The sequence below is a fragment of the Mustelus asterias genome, chromosome 17, assembly GCF_964213995.1.
Source record: "Mustelus asterias chromosome 17, sMusAst1.hap1.1, whole genome shotgun sequence".
NCBI lineage: Eukaryota > Metazoa > Chordata > Chondrichthyes > Carcharhiniformes > Triakidae > Mustelus > Mustelus asterias.
In genome coordinates this window covers 56801958-56820814 of record NC_135817.1, presented here as the reverse complement: position 1 = coordinate 56820814, position 18857 = coordinate 56801958, and the positions used below count along the sequence as shown (strand labels likewise).

Genomic DNA, 18857 nt, shown 5'->3' with positions numbered 1-18857 from the left:
ACAACAGTGAGCACCAACAACTGATCAAAGTACAACGTATTTTCAGTTTGTCAGAGGTATGACCATGTACTGCTCTTAATCGAAAGAGGTCACATCACATTGGTTACTAAGTGTAAATGTGGGTGACCAACATAGGAAACCCAAATGTTCTTCACATCTCAGTCTGTAACATGTCCTCTCTGATCCTCATTTTTAACCACATGACTCAGTCTAGGAAATTAAATTGAACTTGAAATTCCTGTCTACACTTTATTAGAAACCCTTTAATTGCCGGATAGTTTATTATTGTTTAATTTGACCGTGCAGGTTGTGGGTGTGTATGAGTTTACTTGCTTCTTTAAAATGTGGAGAAACCAAGGCCTCCAAATTCAGCCCAGAGATCTCAAAGCCCTGGCTGAACAGCATCTCACCACATCTGATGTGGCCCGCATACTGTGCCATGCCTAGGAGGGTGCTAAAGTGGGCCTGTCATTCACGAGCTGGAAGGATATACAGAGTCACAGACTGTAATGATAAATGCTGTTAAATGCTGATTTAGCACCCGACCGGCCATGTTAATCAAGCAGGGTCTCTTTGGACCCTCTCTTAGGCGGCACAGTGGCACAGTGGTTAGCGCTGTTGCCTCACAGCACCAGGGACCTGAGTTCAATTCCGACTTGGGTCACTGTCTGTGTGGAGCTTGCACGTTCTCCCCGTGTCTGTGTGTGTTTCCTCTGGGTGCTCCGGTTTCCTCCCACAGTCTGAAAGACGTGCTGGTTAGGTTCATTAGCCATGTTAAATTCTCCCTCAGTGTACCCGAACAGGCGCTGGAGTGTGGCGACTAGGGAAATTTCACAGTAACTTCATTGCAGTGTTAATGTAAGCCTACTTGTGACACTAATAAACAAAATTTTAAACTAAACAATTCAACATGAGTTAAAAATTGTCCCTGATTTGCAAAATGCCCTCAGTTAAAATCGGGGCCAATGACTCAGCTATTTCTTCCAGCGTGAGATAAACAACCCCTGATGTCCAAGGCTAGAAAGCACAGACTGAAACAGATAGAGAATTTACTGATTGATACATTTGTTTGGTAAATGCCATTTAAAAATAAGGATGTTCCAAAATCCTTCGCAGTCAATGAAGTAATTCTGAAGCATCATCTTTGGTGCAATGTGGTTAAATACAGAAGCCAAAAACAGCAAGGCCCCATAAATGACAAGATAAGTGGCCAAAGTTTGGTTTAGCTGGTGTTGGTTGAGGGATCTATATTGGTCAGGACAGTAGCTGAAGAAAGTTTCTAAGTTTCAAAGAGCACAGACATGATAAATGGAGAAAATTGTGAAAACTAATAAGTTTGAGATAGAGGAAATAGTTGGCAGAGAGACCTGAAAGAAAATTTAATGAGCGCTTTCCTCGCATCCTGCTCAGCAATCTGATACACGAGAATAAATATATTTTTTTTATTCATTCATGGGACATGGGTGTTGCTGGCAGACCAACATTTGTTGCCCATCCCTGGTTGCCCAAGGGCAGTTGAGAGTCAACCACATTGCTGTGGCTCTGGTGTCATGTGTAGGCCAGACCAGGTAAGGATGGCAGATTTCCTTCCCTAAAGGACATTAGTGAACCAAATGGGTTTTTCTGACAATTGACAATGGTTTCATGGTCATCAGAAGATTGTTAATTCCAGATATTTTTTATTGAATTCAAATTCCACCATCTGTCATGACGGATTCAAACACAGGTCCCCCGAACATTAGCTGAGTTTCTGGATTAATAGTCTAGCAATAATACCACTAGGCCATCGCCTTCCCCTAATATATACATGAATATATACATCGGTAAAAATATTAAAATTTCAATAGATATAACACGTATTTGACAAAGAGTTGCTAATAATTGGTTGCAAAAAAAACAGGGCCTTGTGTCGGCATCATTTACATTACAATTGTGCTCCAAGCTTCCTGTGAGGGATGTTAAAATTTCTGACCCTAACCAGCAGCTCCCCAAGTCCCCTGACGGCGGTAGTTTTCTTTTCTACTGTTTGCTGCTTATTGTTCTGTGGAAGTCATTTGTTTTCAAGTTTCTCACTTGCTCTTCCTGCTGTTTTCTTGGGGGTTTGGATGAGGTGGAAAGGAAGTGTGTTTGTGTGGTAACGGTTTGTAAAAAAATAAATGACCACAAAAAATGTTCAAGGTCAATATAGCTTGAATGGGTTAGGAGGGAGCTGGCTTTAAGCACAAATAGAGTCCCTTAAATGTGTATTTGACATGTAGCTAACTTTAATTTCTCATAAATCTTCAAAAGGAAGTTCTATCGAACTAGCTCAAGATGAATAAAAGCAACTGGAATATTTTAGAAGAGAGTTTCTTGTAAGCTAGTAGCACTGAGGTGGTGCCTTAGAAAAAACCAACTTGAACTAAAGACTAATCTGGGCTGATTCTTCCACCACAGCCACTTATTGTGAGAATCACCAATCAACTTTCAATTGAGAAGAAAATGGCAGTGGGCTTCTGAGAAGTCAGCAGGAGTGTATAGCGTGCTGACCCTCAGGATGGCAAGCGCTCCTAAAAATTCCTGGAGTGTAGACATCTATTTCCTTCTTAAATATATTCAGTGATTTGGCCTCTACAACCTTCTGTGCTGGAGAATTTCTCAGGTCCAGCACCCTCTGAATGAAGAAATTTCTCATCATCTCAGTCCTAAATGGCCGACCCCGTATCCTGAGACTGTGACCCCTTCTATGGACTCCCAGCCAGAAGAAACAACATCCCTGCATCCAACCTGTCTGGCCCTGTCAGACTGTAATCAGTTTCAATGAGACCCCCCTCATTTATCTAGCTTCCAGTGAATACAGGCCCAGTCGACCCAATCCCTCCTCACACGGCAATGCTGTCATCCCAGAAACACATTGGGTTTCAGAGACGTACCTCATCAAAATTGCACATGAATGGAGTTTGTAGCTGATTTATGTGGGCGGCTGCCTCTGGGAACTATGGGTGTGCTATTTGGAACTACATTCCCCCGAACCTCCCCTGCAGAAATAGTGGTGGCTGAGTTTGGGGGGGGTGAGACTCCCAGATTTGAACCTACGTTGGCATTTTCATGCAGGTGGAGAGCCCTTCCATCTGGGTCAAACTGCAGGCCTCAATCTTGAGTCCAGAAGGCTGTCCAATGCCTAATTGAAAGATGAGGCGTTGGTCCTACAGCTTGCTGTGGGCCCCATTAGAGCACTCTAGCAGACCAAGGACAGGAATATGAATGTAAAGAGCAATAGGTGGTAAATTGAAGTGGCCAGCCACTGGAAGGTCGGTGTCATGCTTGCAGACTGAGCAGAGATGTTCTGCCAAGCAGTCATCCCCCCAGTCTCTGTTTGATCTCTTGGTTTGGTTAGGCACTTTACAGCTATCTGGACTCAACACCGAACTCAACAATTTCAGACCATGAACTCTGTGCTGTATTTTGATTTTGTTTTGCCGAGTGTCAGTCTGCACTTTGTTTTTGCTTTCAAACTTCATTTTGCTATGAACACTTACTCTGAATCTATGCTTTGTTTCTTTATTACTTTGTTTCATTGCCACTCCCTTTGCCTTTTATTCCATAACATCTTTGGTATTTAATCTCCCCCGCCCTCTAACCCATCCCTGATTTACCCTTTTATTCCACCTTCCCCATCTCCCACCGGCATAAAACCCATCGGGACGTATTTTTAAAAAGTTTATTAGTATCACAAGTAGACTTACACTAACACTGCAATGAAGTTATTGTGAAAATCCCCTGGTCGCCACACTCCGGCGCCTGTTCAGGTACAACTGAGGGGGAATTTAGCATGGCCAAAGCATCTAACCAGCACGTCTTTCAGACTGTGGGAGGAAACCGGAGCACCCGGAGGAAGCCCGCGCAGACACTGGGAAAAAGTGCAGACTTCGCACAGACAGTGACCCAAACCGGGAATTGAACCCTGGTCCCTGGCGCTGTGAGGTTGCAGTGCGAACCACTGTGCCACCGTGCTACCTGTGACACAAATAAATACATTTTTAAAATGGGAGTGTTTTCCTCACCTTGCAAACCCCTCCACACACACACACACATTTTAAAGTGGTAAGCTTAGTCATTCTTCACATTTAGCTGCTACTGAAAAATAAAATGTGATATGCAAATACGTACAGTTTTTACAATATTACTCGTTTTATCCATGAAAGGCCACAGCAATGGCAGTGGACAATTCCACATGTAGCACACCACATGGTTAATCGAAACATCTCAATCTCACCATAATGGGAAATGGACAGTTGGACAGCAAGAAGTCACTGAGGTTTTAAAACAAGCCCAAGTGAAAGGTCAAACTCAGTATTGCTTAAGGGATGTAGAATCAACAATGTGCAATACTAGCAAGGGTGGAAAGAGCGGAAGTCAAGGGAAACAAAGAGGTTGTGGGTTTTAAGGTCAGTCATATGTGGTTGGTTTGAAGGGGATAATCAGTTGCACAATTTTCAGCTCCTGAATAATCTAAAAGAGGATACAATGAAGCTACACTCAGCACCATAGCTAATTTGCTTCTTACCAATGGACTGTGGGTGCCAGAGGCTACTCATTCTTCGAGTTGCCAACCCTCCAGGATTGGCCTGGATTCTTTTACTCATTCATGGGACATGGGCATCGCTGACTGGTCAGCATTTATTGCACACACACACACACACACACATACAAAAGTTTATTATTAGTCACAAGTAGGCTTATATTAACACTGCAATGAAGTTACTGTGAAAATCCCATAGTTGTCACACTCCAGCGCCTGTTCACTGAGGGAGAATTTAACGGGTGGCCAATTCACCTAACCTGCACATCTTTCAGACTGTGGGAGGAAACCGGAGCACCCGGAGGAAACCCACGCAGACACGGGGAGAAGGTGCAAACTCCACACAGACAGTGACCCAAGCCGGGAATTGAACCCGGGTCACTAACGCTTTGAGGCAGCAGTGCTAACCACTGTGCCACCCCAGTGCAATTTCAGGCCATGCAAGTGTGCCTCATTTGCCATTTCCCCGTGAGTGCATATTGCAAAACATGTGATATCATGAAGTTCAGGCAAGGAATGGATAATATTCATTTGTTTGAGTCCACCGTACTAATGTCGCTCTTGATCTCATTCCTGGCTTCCTCATCACCCAGCATTGATGAAAGTTTATAAGAATTCATGCAACTTTCAACAGTTCAGCCTTTGAAAACTTTTCCGACCATTCATGACAGCGGGATTTTTCCATCCCGCTGCAGTGAATGCAGATTTGGCTAGTCACCAAATTCTCTGTCTTTGCTGAAGTGGGAGCGTGGCGTGAACGGATGGTAAGATCGTGCCCTCAGGTTTTGCTTACTGCTTGGGATCAGTGAAGCATGGTCAGAAACTCTGAAGATGATATCCCTGTCACATACTCAAACTGATATGAAGACAATTCTACTGAAATCTGTCGGGCAGACTGATTAGAGTCTGGCTTTGTATCCAAATCCGAAAAATGTGCTAATTAGGTGGATTGGCCATGCTAAATATCTCCCTCAGTGTACCCGAACAGGTGCCAGAGTGTGGCCACTAGAGGATTTTCGTAGTAACTTCATTGCAGTGTTAATGTAAACCAAAGATGTGCGGGTTAGGTGGATTGGCCAGGTTAAAAAAAAAAATTGCCCCTTAGAGTCCTGGGATGCGTAGGTTAGAGGGATTAGCGGGTAAAATATGTGGGGGTAGGGCCTGGGTGGGATTGTGGTCGGTGCAGACTCGATGGGCCGAATGGCCTCCTTCTGCACTGTAGGGCTTCTATGATTCTATGATACTTGTGACACTAATAAATAAACTTAAACTTTAAAGGAAATGAACTTTCCCACAATCTTCTAGCAATATACTGGAGCAGGAAGATGGAAGGAAATAGAAAGGGGGAAAGAGGGTGAAATGGAGAGCTGGTGAACGGTTTGGCATTTATAGCTTGCTCCTAGGGGACTCTTCCGTCACCCTGGCACCTTGGTAAAGGCTGATGCGCTCCTTGACCCTCACCTTCAGGTCTCAGAGGAGAATGAATGCCAGCACTGTCCCCCATTTCCAGAGAAGTTAGATTTTACCATGTACGCTCCACGTCATCACGGCCATGTGCAACTCATGCAAGAAGCAGCCTTTTATAGATGAACTGAACCAGCACTGAGTTCACGGGGTCACGGTGCGTCTAAATTGGCTGACACATTTCCTCACAGAGAGACTGTGACCATACTTCCAAAGCCATCTTGAATACGTGACGGTGTACTGTCTAAAAGCAGCTTTTTCACATTCAGAAGTTAGGAATCAGAGTAGGCCATTCAGCCCCTCAAGCCTGTTCAGTGCACAGTTTTGATCAATGTGTCAGAGATGCCTTTGTAACTGATGTATTCCCATTAAATAAGGGCAGCATGGTGGTTAGCACTGCTGCCTCACAGCGCCAGGGTCCCAGGTTCAATTCTGGCCATGAGTCACAGTCTGTGTGGAGTTTGCACTTTCATAGAAATCATAGAAACCCTACAGTGCAGAAAGAGGCCATTCGGCCCATCGAGTCTGCACTGACCACAATCCCACCCAGACCCTACCCCCATATCCTACCCGCTAATCCCTCTAACCTACGCATCTCAGGATACTAAGGGGCAATTTTAGCATGGCCAATCAACCTAACCTGCACATCTTTGGACTGTGGGAGGAAACCGGAGCACCCGAAGGAAACCCACGCAGACACGAGGAGAATGTGCAAACTCCACACAGACAGTGACCCGAGCCAGGAATCGAACCCAGGTCCCTGGAGCTGTGAAGCAGCAGTGCTAACCACTGTGCTATTGTGCCGCCCCATGTCTCCCCATGCCTGTGTGGGTTTCTTCCAGATGCTCCGGTTTCCTCCCACAGTCCAAAGATGTGTAGGTTAGATTGATTGGCCATGCTAAATTGACCCTAGTGTCAGGGGATTAGCAGGATAAATGTGTGGGGTTAAAGGATTAGGGTCTGGATGGGATTGTGGTTGGTACAGACTGGATGGGATTGTGGTCGATACAGACTTGATGGACCAAATGGCCTCCTTCTGAACTGCAGGGATTCCATGAAGAAGAAAATGGATTGCCTCCTTAGAAGTCATGGTACTAAACCCACTATGAATCAACATGGTTTAACAGGAGAAATAAATAATGTAGCCTCCTTGGCATAAATTTTATGTTGGAACAGAGCGATCTGTATAGATGGATGATATGATGAAGCTTTTGGCTGATTGCCCATACTGTTTAGAGCTCCCTTGTTCGAAGTCTCAAAGGGGAGTTTTCCCATGCCGCCCGCCACAGGAATTGTAGAGGGCGACAGTGCAAAGGTCTGTTGACCTCAAGTGGGATTTTCCAGTTTTGGGGCGAGCATGGCTGGAAAGTCCCACCCTCTGTCTCCCTGCCATCTCTGGCCTTTGCATGAACAATTAGAGATGGGCAATAGTTGTTGGCCTAGTCAGCGAAGTCCTCGTCCCTTGAATGAATGAAAAAAAACTCCTTTTGAACCAAATTATCTGACCCTCCTTCTAATTGTTCTCTTATTGGCTGAGTGCCTTTGTCCTTCTCTCTATTTAAGACGTGGCTTGCTTTCTTTATCTTTGATGTGTTTTATAAAGATAAGTTGCAGTTGACATTTGTTAATATCCTTGTCCAGGGTTCAGATAACATATGAAATATAGCAGGAAGAACCCTGGTGATAAAGGTCTGTGATAATCTGAAGGAAATTCTCCCTTTCTTTTACACTGAGAAACTAGGTGGAGAACAGAACCTAGGCTGGAAATAATGGATTGGAAGGTAAATGACATTGTGCCTTAAGCTTGCTTTCTGAAAGTCAGAGTTTGTAAAAGGAATATTTTTAGTCTCTGAGGAAGAAAGAATAGGAGACTAAGATTTCCACACACATTTCTTGTAAGTGTTTACAAAACGTATCACAGGAGTATCGCTTTGTGAAATAACCTTGTGCAACACACATCTTTGGCCAGGAAAGCAGAACACTTTGAAGAGCAGTCAGTCATTTCCACATCACTAGTGCAGTCTCCACCACTTAAACCGGGCAATCGTTGAAAACGGGTAAATAGTTTGAACCAATTTCCATTATCGTCAGTCAGCTTGTTCATTGCAGAAAGAAACTGCAGTTCTCTGAGAAGTTTAAGTAAGTTGCACATCAGTAACCTGACCACACAGTTCAGGTACAACTAATCCAGCCAGCTTTTTTATAATAGACAATTTTTTATCTTCTGATGTTTGTTTATTATCCGTTATCACATCAGGCTTTTGTGTTAACAATACAGGGTGAATTCTCCCATGCCTCCACTGGTGGGTCCAATAGCGGTCAGGGTGGGGCAGCACGGTAGGACAGTGGTTAGCAGATGCCAGTGCAGGCTCGATGGGCTGAATGTACCGTAGGGATTCTATGCTTCTATGAACTCAGCTCAATGATTTGTTAACATGGTGTGAATTTCCTGCGGGAACTTCCACTGGTGCTCTCCATGGCGGTTCGGGAAACCCATTGGAGTCCAGCGTGAAACTGATTTGCACCCCACTCATGGGATTCAGATGAAGGCCTGACCATCCAAGCCCATGGCGTCAGCAGGAAAACACGCCGGTGCTACTCATGTCCAGAACAACGAGGCGTTCCGATGTCAGGACTCACCTGAAGGATGCCTGGGGCTGCCTCCGGAGTTCAGGATGGAGGCTGCCAGCAAGCCTGCAGCCTGGAACGCCACAGCAGTGGGTGAGGGGAGTATCTACAGGTTTGTTATCCTGGAGGAGGTCCATACTCAGGCCTCAGAATGTTCCTGGAGATCCATTTTCATTTTCAAGATGTCCATCTTCTTTTTTCAATAAATGTCAATGTTGCCACGGTCCCAGAGGACCACAGGCTGCTCTCCCCTTTGAGAGCTGACTGGTGATGATTTTAACCTGTTGGTCACCACACCTCAGGCAAGGGGCAAGGTTAAGAAGGCGGGGCCTTTATGCAGTTGGCCGGACGGCTGGTTCACTTTCTTCAATAGTGGGCCAGTCATATTGGGCACCTTTTCACTTTGGTAGCCAGATGCCGCGGCATAGTAAGCACCATGAGGTCTGCCCCACTGGTTCATGTAAAATGTCCAATGGCATATTGTGTGTGAATCACATTAACCTAACTCAAAGAAATGTGCACTTCATCCATCGTGAATGAAGGGATGATGCTTTTCGAAGTAATATAAAGCTCATCTTGCACTTGTAAAGGAACAGCACTGGTGGTACGCTGGTTGGAAAATTTCACCAAACATGTATCCATATCATCCCGTCCTCTTTCTCTGTAAGTTGTCAGTTGCTGAATTATAGCAGGAAAATCTTACTCCCACCGGAACCGCAATCATTCCATGAATAATGTCACAAACAGCGGGTGGGATTTTCTATGCAATCCGCTGCGTATTTCGCAAAGATGGTAGGAACTTCTGGTGAGATCTCCCAGCGGGGATGCACTATTGGCAGGACCAGAAGATCATGAACAGACAGAATGTTGCAGCAGGTTTTTCTAACAGATGTTTCTCACCCTGAAGGAGGACATAACATGACATTATTTTGGGCACTGAAATGCGCACAAACTTGGAGAGTGTGGTTAATAGAATGGAATAATATTTCTGGCATTTTCTGTATGAATTGCAGCCTTTGTATTTGGAATAATAGACTCTCTTCCTTCCAAAATCTAAGGTCTGACCATTGGTCTTCCATTGAACATTTCCAAACAATTTGAAGTTTATCAACAGAATGATTTTGGTGCATTTAACTAAAATTTATTTATTAGTGTCACAAGTAGGCTGACATTGACACTGCAATGTACTGTGAAAATCCCCTTATCGCCACACTCCAGTACCCTATTAATCTCCCTGACACTAAGGGGCAATTTAGCATGGCCAATCAACCTAACCCGCACATCTTTGGACTGTGGGAGGAAACCGAAGCACCCCGGAGGAAACCCACGCAGATACTGGGAGAACAAAAGAACAAAGAACAGTACAGCACAGGAAACAGGCCCTTCGGCCCTCCAAGCCTGTGCCGCTCCTTGGTCCAACTAGACCAATCGTTTGTATCCCTCCATTCCCAGGCTGCTCATGTGACTATCCAGGTAAGTCTTAAACGATGTCAGCATGCCTGCCTCCACCACCCTACTTGGCAGCGCATTCCAGGCCCCCACCACCCTCTGTGTAAAAAACGTCCCTCTGATTTCTGAGTTATACTTCGCCCCTCTCACCTTGAGCCCGTGACCCCTCGTGATCGTCACCTCCAACCTGGGAAAAAGCTTCCCACTGTTCACCCTACCTATACCCTTCATAATCTTGTACACCTCTATTAGATCTCCCCTCATTCTCCGTCTTTCCACGGAGAACAACCCCAGTCTACCCAATCTCTCCTCATAGCTAAGACCCTCCATACCAGGCAACATCCTGGTAAACCTTCTCTGCACTCTCTCTAATGCCTCCACGTCCTTCTGGTAGTGCGGCGACCAGAACTGGACGCAGTACTCCAAATGTGGCCTAACCAGCGTTCTATACAGCTGCATCATCAGACTCCAGCTTTTATACTCTATACCACGTCCTATAAAGGCAAGCATACCATATGCCTTCTTCACCACCTTCTCCACCTGTGTTGCCACCTTCAAGGATTTGTGGACTTGCACACCTAGGTCCCTCTGTGTTTCTATACTCCTGATGACTCTGCCATTTATTGTATAACTCCTCCCTACATTATGTGAGTTTGCACATGAGAATGTGCAAACTCCACACAGACAGTGACCCGAGGCCGGAATCGAACTTGGGACCTTGGCGCTGTGAGGTAGCAATGCCACCATGCCGTTCAAATGTTAATGTTTTGTTGGTTGACTTCTTTTAGAATAGGATAAACATCTACTTGGTAACAGGAGTTATTTTATCGAATAATTGGAGACTGAAATGGAATATGGTAGATTTGATACTCCGGGAGTCTGGATTGGGTGGGAGTTGTTATCTTTGGAAGGAGGCCAGACAGTGTTCAATTGTGAAGACGTCAGACAGGATAAATAATCTGCAGTTTTGCTTGATTGCAATTGGGCAGTGAATATTCACACTGAAGGATTTCTCAAAGATTAAATTATCATGCAGCAGCCACAGATCTGCTGTCCAGCCTTTACTCATTCCATGCTTTATATATGTGAATGTTTTTAATTGGCACAGCATCAGGTTTTTTTTAGCAGGGAGTCTATTCCATGTGCTGCAAAGGAAAATAAACTTAAAATCTCAAATGTCATTTTAAGTTTGTTTTCTTTTACGTAAATATGCTTTGAAAACTTTTCAAAAGCACCTCTACTTCATAAGTTGGATGTTATAAAACTCTCTGGGAGCATAAAGGCCAGTCCCCGTGATAAATAAGGAACTGAATGATCCACCAGCTTAGGTATGGAAGACTTGAGTTCGTCTGTGCATCGATGGCCTGGTGTGACAAAATTGTTTCAGAATCAGGGATAACTAGCACTTAATTGTTCTCGTACAAAATATTGCACTGAAGGTGTTCGAGCCACGGGCATCTGATTTTGATTATAGCTCAACTGGTAGCATTCTTGCCTCTGAATCAGATTCACTCCAGGATTTATAGTATCATGGAATCATAGGGGATGATCTTAGTCCTGAACCAGCATGAAAACAGGAGAGTTTCAGATCCGTTTTTTTGGCAAGGCCACAAGTCCAATCTTATGCCACTCTGTTCCAAAAATAATGCTAAATCTGTTTCCCGCCAGTAGAGGGAGGGGACAGGAACTAAACTCACTGAAATGCCAGCAGCTGACAGTAGAGGGCACAATCATGCATATGCAGATCTCTCTGTTCTGTGCAACCTCCACCACTTGCATATCATGCACCTAGCCCCTGCGATCACTGGTCTCCCTGGCCGATCGGCTCCGCACCCCCACCCCTTCCCGGTCGAACACCTCCCCGGCCTGGTTGATCACCCTCCCTCCCCCAATCTGGCCCACTCTGGTTGATCACTGATTGCGGAGTCCGTAGCTTCCCCCCTGCCCCCGAATCCAGTTGCAGAATGTGTACCATCCCCCTACCCCAGATCCTGGTTGTCGAGTGCACAGTTTACCCCCCCCCCCCCCCCCCCGCCAATCCCAGTTGCAGAGTGTGCAGCTTCTACCCCGTTCCCCTCTGCCCTGCCCCCGTCCAGGCCCCATCCCCTTGGCACTGCCTGGTGAACACCTGATCTCCCACCTAACCGCCATTTCCCAGCATTTGGCTTTGAATGTTATGATGTGCCAAGCATGAAAATTTAAAGCGTGAAAAATCTTCGGCATGAAGAATCAAAACTGACACTCTAATGCAGTACTGAGGAGCTGCTGCACTGTCAGACTGCTGCACTGCATCTTATGGGTCTGACATGAAAGAGAGGCCACCTTTGCCATTTCAGGTCAACACAGAGGATTCTATGGCACTATTTGAAGAAGACCAGCAGAGTTATCCCTGGCTTCCCAGACACAGACTAATTGGTGGGACAGTTGAGGAACAGTGGAGGATTTTTAAGGAGATTTTTCTCAGTACTCAGCAAAAATATATTCCAGTGAAAAAGAAGGAATGTAAGAAAAGGGATAACCAGCCATGGATAACTAAGGAAATAAAGGAGAGTATCAAATTAAAAACCAATGCATACAAAGTAGCCAAAATTAGTGGGGAACTAGAAGATTGGGAAAGCTTTAAAAAACAACAAAGAACTACTAAGAAAGCAATAAAGAAAGGAACGATAGATTATGAAAGTAAACTAGCACAAAATATAAAAATCTGACAGTAAAAGTTTTTACAAATATATAAAACGGAAAAGAGTGGCTAAAGTAAATGTTGGTCCCTTAGAAGATGAGAAGGGGGATTTAATAATGGGAAATGAGGAAATGGCCGAGGCCTTAAACAAGTTTTTTGTGTCGGTCTTCACAGTGGAGGACACAAATAGCTTACCAATAATTGACGGTCATGGGACTGTAGGGGGTGAGGACCTTAAAATGATCACTATTACTAAAGAGGTAGTGCTGGGTAGGCTAATGGGACTAAAGGTAGACAAGTCCCCTGGTCTGAATGGAATGCATCCCAGGGTACTAAAAGAAACGGCAGAAGAAATAGCAAATACATTAGTTGTAATTTATCAAAATTCACTGGACTCTGGGGAGGTGCCAGCTGATTGGAAAACAGCTAATGTAACGCCACTGTTTAAAAAAGGAGATAGACAAAAGGCAGGTAACTACAGGCCGGTTAGCTTAACTTCCGTAGTTGGGAAAATGCTGGAATCTATAATTAAGGAAGAAATAGCAGGACACCTGGAAACGAATGGTTCAATCAAGCAGACGCAGCATGGATTCATGGAGGGAAAGTCATGTTTGACTAATTTACTGGAATTTTTGAGGAAATAACGAGTGCGGTTGACAGAGGGGAACTGGTGGATGTGGTGTATTTAGATTTCCAGAAGGCATTCGATAAGGTGCCTCACAAAAGGTTGCTGCATAAGATAAAGGTACACGGAGTTGGGGGTAAAGTGTTAGAGTGGATTGAGGATTGGCTATCTAACAGAAAGCAGAGATTCGGAATAAATGGGTGCTTTTCCGGTTGGCAATCAGTGATTAGTGGCGTGCCGCAGGGATCGGTGCTGGGGCCTCAACTATTTACCATATACATAGACGATCTGGAGGAGGGGACCGAGTGTAGGGTAACAAAGTTTGCGGATGACGCAAAGATGAGTGGGAAAGCAAATTGCGTGGAGGACACATAGAGTCTGCAGAGAGATTTGGATAGGCTAAGTGAGTGGGCAAGGATCTGGCAGATGGAGTATAACGTTGGTAAGTGTGAGGTTATCCACTTTGGAAGGAATAATAGTAAAATGGACTATTATTTTAACAGTGAAAAATTACAACATGCTACTGTGCAGAGGGACCTGGGGGTCCTTGTGCATGAATCACAAAAACTCAGTTTGCAGGTGCAGCAGGTAATCAAGAAGGCAAATGGAATGTTGGCCTTTATCGCGAGAGGGATGGAGTATAAAAGCAGGGAGGTCTTGCTGCAACTGTATAGGGTACTGGTGAGGCCGCACCTAGAGTACTGTGTACAATTTTGGTCCCTTATTTAAGAAAGGATATATTCGCTTTGGAAGGGGTACAGCGAAGGTTCACCAGGTTGATTCCAGAGACGAGGGGGTTAGCTTATGAGGAGAGATTGAGTAGACTGGGCCTGTACTCATTGGAGTTTAGAAGGTTGAGGGGAGATCTTATAGAGACATATAAGATAATGAAGGGGCTGGACAGGGTAGAAGCAGCGAGGTTATTTCCACTTACAATGGAAACAAGAACTAGGGGGCATTTGCCTTCTTGATTACCTGCTGCACCTGCAAACTGAGTTTTTGTGATTCATGCACAAAGACCCCAAGTCCCTCTGCACAGTAGCATGTTGTAATTTTTCACTGTTTAAACTAGGAGCCTCAAAATACGGTGGAGTCAATTTAGAACAGAGTTGAGGAGGAACTTCTTCTCTCAGAGGGTAGTGAATCTTTGGAATTCTCTGCCCAATGAAGCAGTAGAGGCCACCTTGTTAAATGTGTTTAAGTCACAGATAGATAGATTTTTAACCATTAAGGGAATTAAGGGTTATGGGGAGCGGGCGGGTAAGTGGAACTGAAGCCACTATCAGATCAGCCATGGTCTTATTGAATGGCGGAGCAGGCTTGAGGGGCTAGATGGCCTACTCCTGCTCCTATTTCTTATGTTCTTATGTTCCCGGCCAATTTCCTCCCTTAATCAACAGTGGAATAAACAAATGATCTGGTCATTATTACATTGCAGTGTGTGGGAGCTTGCTGTGTGCAAAATAATTACCACAAAATGTGGGTGGCACAGCAGTTAGCACTGCTGCCTCACAGCGCCAGGGACCCGGGTTCAATTCCCGGCTTGTCTGTGTGGAGTTTGCATATTCTCCTCGTGTCTGCGTGGGTTTCCTCCAGGGGTTCCGGTTTCCTCCCACAGTCCAAAGATGTGCGGGTTAGGTGGATTGGCCATGCTAAATTGCCCCTTAATGTCAAGGGACTAATTAGGGTAAATGTATGGAGTTATGGGGATAGAGCCAATGTGGGATTGTAGTCAGTGCAGACTCGATGGGCCAAATTCTGCACTGTAGGATTCTATGATTTCTAAATTACAACAATGATTACACTTCAAATGTACTGAATTAGCTGGAAAATACTTTGGATGTACAGTGTTCATGAAGGGTGTTATATAAATGCAAGTTCCTTTTTTAACTAGTTATGTTGGCAATGGGAGATGGGAAGCTGGATGATGTTGTAATATTGGATCACTGATGAATGGATTGTTCAGGGCTGCATGTTATCAGAGCCCCTTATGTCCTCACAATGTCTAAAATTATGAATAGTTTATATTTTCTTCTTTATGTTGGCTATGACTGCCACAGACTCTTCACCAGGGCTTAATAACCTTGATTCTGGGCAGTTCTTGAAGGATCTAGGCCTGAGTCTCCCTCCAGATTTCAACCCCTACTTTTGAGGGAGTACATGCCCTTTGCTCAACATCTCACCTGATGGTCCAATCTAGAGTGGGGAAACACAAGTTCATCATGATCTATGTTTAGAATCCCTACAATGCAGAAAGAGACCATTCGGCCCATCGAGTCTGCACTGACTCTCTGAAAGAGCAGGGCCTCCACTCTAGCCTATCCCCATCATTTAGCATGGCCAATCCACCGAAACTACAAATCCACCAAAACTTTGGAGTGTGGGAGAAAACCGGAGCACCCGGAGGAAACCCAGGCTGACATGGGGATAAATGTGAAAACTCCACACAGACACCCAAGGCCAAAATTGAACCTGTGTCCCTGATGCTGTGAGGCAGCAGGCTAACCACTGTACCACCTTGCCGCCCCTGTAGTTTAATTACTTAGGGACATGTATTGCCTCACACAGTATTCTCTCGTGGTTGTCACCTCAGAATGGCACCCTTGCATTCCACTTATGCACATGAATGTAAAAGGTTCCAGTCTTACAAACTGATGTTACAAACAGCAGCAGAAAAATAGCTTAACCTCCCTTTCAGTGTAAGTGTCCTCCAATCTAACTCTACAAGGAACAGACATACAAAACAATTTGATTCATAGCACTGCTCTGTTCTCCTTCACAGTGGGCGATCTTGCTGTTTTATTGTTAACAGGAACACTTATGGAGAGAACTGGCAACTTGACTGATCTTGGCCACAGTTAGCTGCTGAATTTGATAAATTTTGTTCCACAACAGATTTTCCATTCCGACCTCCTTATTGAAAACAAGGTGGGAATTAGGTGTAATGTTTCACACTGTTTTAGGGCTGAAAGAAATATACAATAATGATTTCATTTAGTGGACGACTGATACCGAATGCGAGTGTGACATTTATAATAGAAAATTGTATTCTAGAACGCTGTTAACACAGTAAAACACCCTACAGCACTTCACAGCAGTGTTATCAAACAAATTTTGACATTGAGTCAGATAATGAGATATAGGCCGGGATTTTACGACCTTGCTTGGGTGAGGCTCGTAAAATCCTGCCCGAGGCCAACGGAGAATCCGTTTTGCGACCCTTGGCAGTAAAATTCCAGCAATTAAGTTGAATGATCAGAAGTTGGTCAAAGAGGTAGATTATAAATTTATTTATTGGTGTCACAAGTAGGCTTACATTAACACTGCAATGAAGTTACTGTGAAAATCCCCGAGTCATCACACTCCGGCGCCTGTTTGGGTACAGTGAGGGAGAATTTAGCATGGCCAATCCACCTAACCAACACGTCTTTCGGATTGTGGGAGGAAACCAGAGCACCCAGCGGAAACCCACACAGACATTGGGAGAATGTGCAGACTCTGCACAGTGACCCAAGCTGGGAATCGAACCCGGGTCCCTAGCACTCTCCAGCAGTGCCGCCCTTGTCTTAAAATGTCTTGAAGGAGGAAAGGGAGTTGGAGACGGGAAGGTGTAGGGAAGGAATTCCTGAGCTTAGGATCTTGGCACCTGAAGACACAGCTACCAATAGCGGCACAATTAAAATTGGGGGTTTTACAAAAACATATGAATGTAAAACAGTTCTTTAATCTCTATAGTCATTCTGTCAATGTGCTCTAGATTCTGCGCCACCATAATATGACTTTCACTGGTCACTTGCAATTCTCTTTTGCCCTAACACCAACTCCAGTTCTGTTGGTCTGGGGAATCTGTCAATTGCATTTAGAATATCCGAGAAGCACATTATTCGCTGAGGGTCTCTCTGTTAGGGGGCCACGTGTTAATAGCTCCCAATAGTTTTCAAACTTTGGGAAATGTTTGGAAAACGTTTTTACAACAAAAGGATGTGGTGATATAATGTGACTTTACAGTCCTGGATTGTAAAAATGACACTGCATTGTTTGTGCTTTATATCGTTATCACATCAATCACACACAATTATTTTGGTTGTTCTCTGTTGTAGGGTGTTGGATACCATTCAGTGGGTTATAATGAAGTCCTGCATAGTCTTAAATAGCTTAACTGTTACATATTTATTAACCACAAGAATGTATGCATAGATATATAGGAAGAGTTCAGGCTATGAGCTGTCTCAATGCTTACTTGTACACACAGCTCTGTCCAACACGAGACTAACTCCTCGGTATGGGTCATGTGTTCCCTTATATCACTGTGTGGGCAATACCATACTCAATCCCACATTGACCCTTCCATTATTAACTCTTCCCTAACCAATTAGACCAATATATAACACTTCATATATGTCTAATAAATTCTTTGGCGAAATCCTACAGTTTCTCATAGAAAGTCTGGCTTTGAAAATGCTGCATTCTGAATGATCTCAACGGTAACAAGCTGTTGCCTGAGTTATACTTTTAGTGATTGTTTTGTCGTTGCACAGTATTTAGTAATGTATTTTTCCATGCACAATCAGATTTGTTCAATTAGCACCAATGTATATAATGCTATTTACTGCTGTAAAGTAAAATTTACAGAGATAGGAAATAAGAGAATGGACTCTGGTTTTCCTTTGTATCATTTTGTGTAATAATTTTGTAGATTATTTACTGCTATTCTTGCCTGAGGGATATCTATTCCTGAATTAACAGTGATGACTAACTTTTCCAAGAGACCTTATCACATGTTTATGGCAGTTGGAGACAGAGATTACCACCATGCTGCACACCATTCTTCAGACTGGAGAAGGGGAAATAAACCAGTCACAGAAACAGAAAGTGCTGGAAATACTCAGCAGATCAGGCAGCATCTGTGGAAAGAGAAAGAGAGCTAACCATTTCAGGTTGATGATCTTTATCAGGAAAACAGACCTTGTTCAATGTTTAGTGTAAAGTTTATTTATTAGTTATAAGTAAGGCTTACATTAACACCGCAGTGAAGTTACTGTGAAATTCCCCAAGTCGCCACATTTCAGTGGCTGTTTGGGTCAATGCACCTAACCAGCACATCTTTCAGAATGTGGGAGGAAACTGGACCACCCGGAGGAAATCCACACAGACACTGGGAGAATGTGCAACCTCCACGCAGACACGGACAAGCTGGGAATCAAACCTGGATCCCTGGCACCGTGAAGCAGCAGTGCTAACCACTGTGCTACCATAATGTCACTCTGCACCTGCAGTCCAAGAGATCTAGGATCTAGACTGACTTCCTAGATACTTCGCTCCTAGTGTATATGGCGAGGTGGCACAATGGTTAGCACTGCTGCCTTACAGCGCCAGGGATCCAGGTTCGATTCCCGGCTTGGGCCACTGTCTGTGTGGAGTCTGCATGTTCTCCTCGTGTCTGAATGGGT

At 44.4% G+C, this 18857-nt stretch overlaps 1 protein-coding gene across 1 annotated transcript in view; it reads left to right on the top strand.

Annotated features, from left to right (window-relative positions):
* The window catches only part of erg (ETS transcription factor ERG), a 261573-nt gene that overhangs the window by 148980 nt on the left and 93736 nt on the right, over positions 1–18857 (top strand).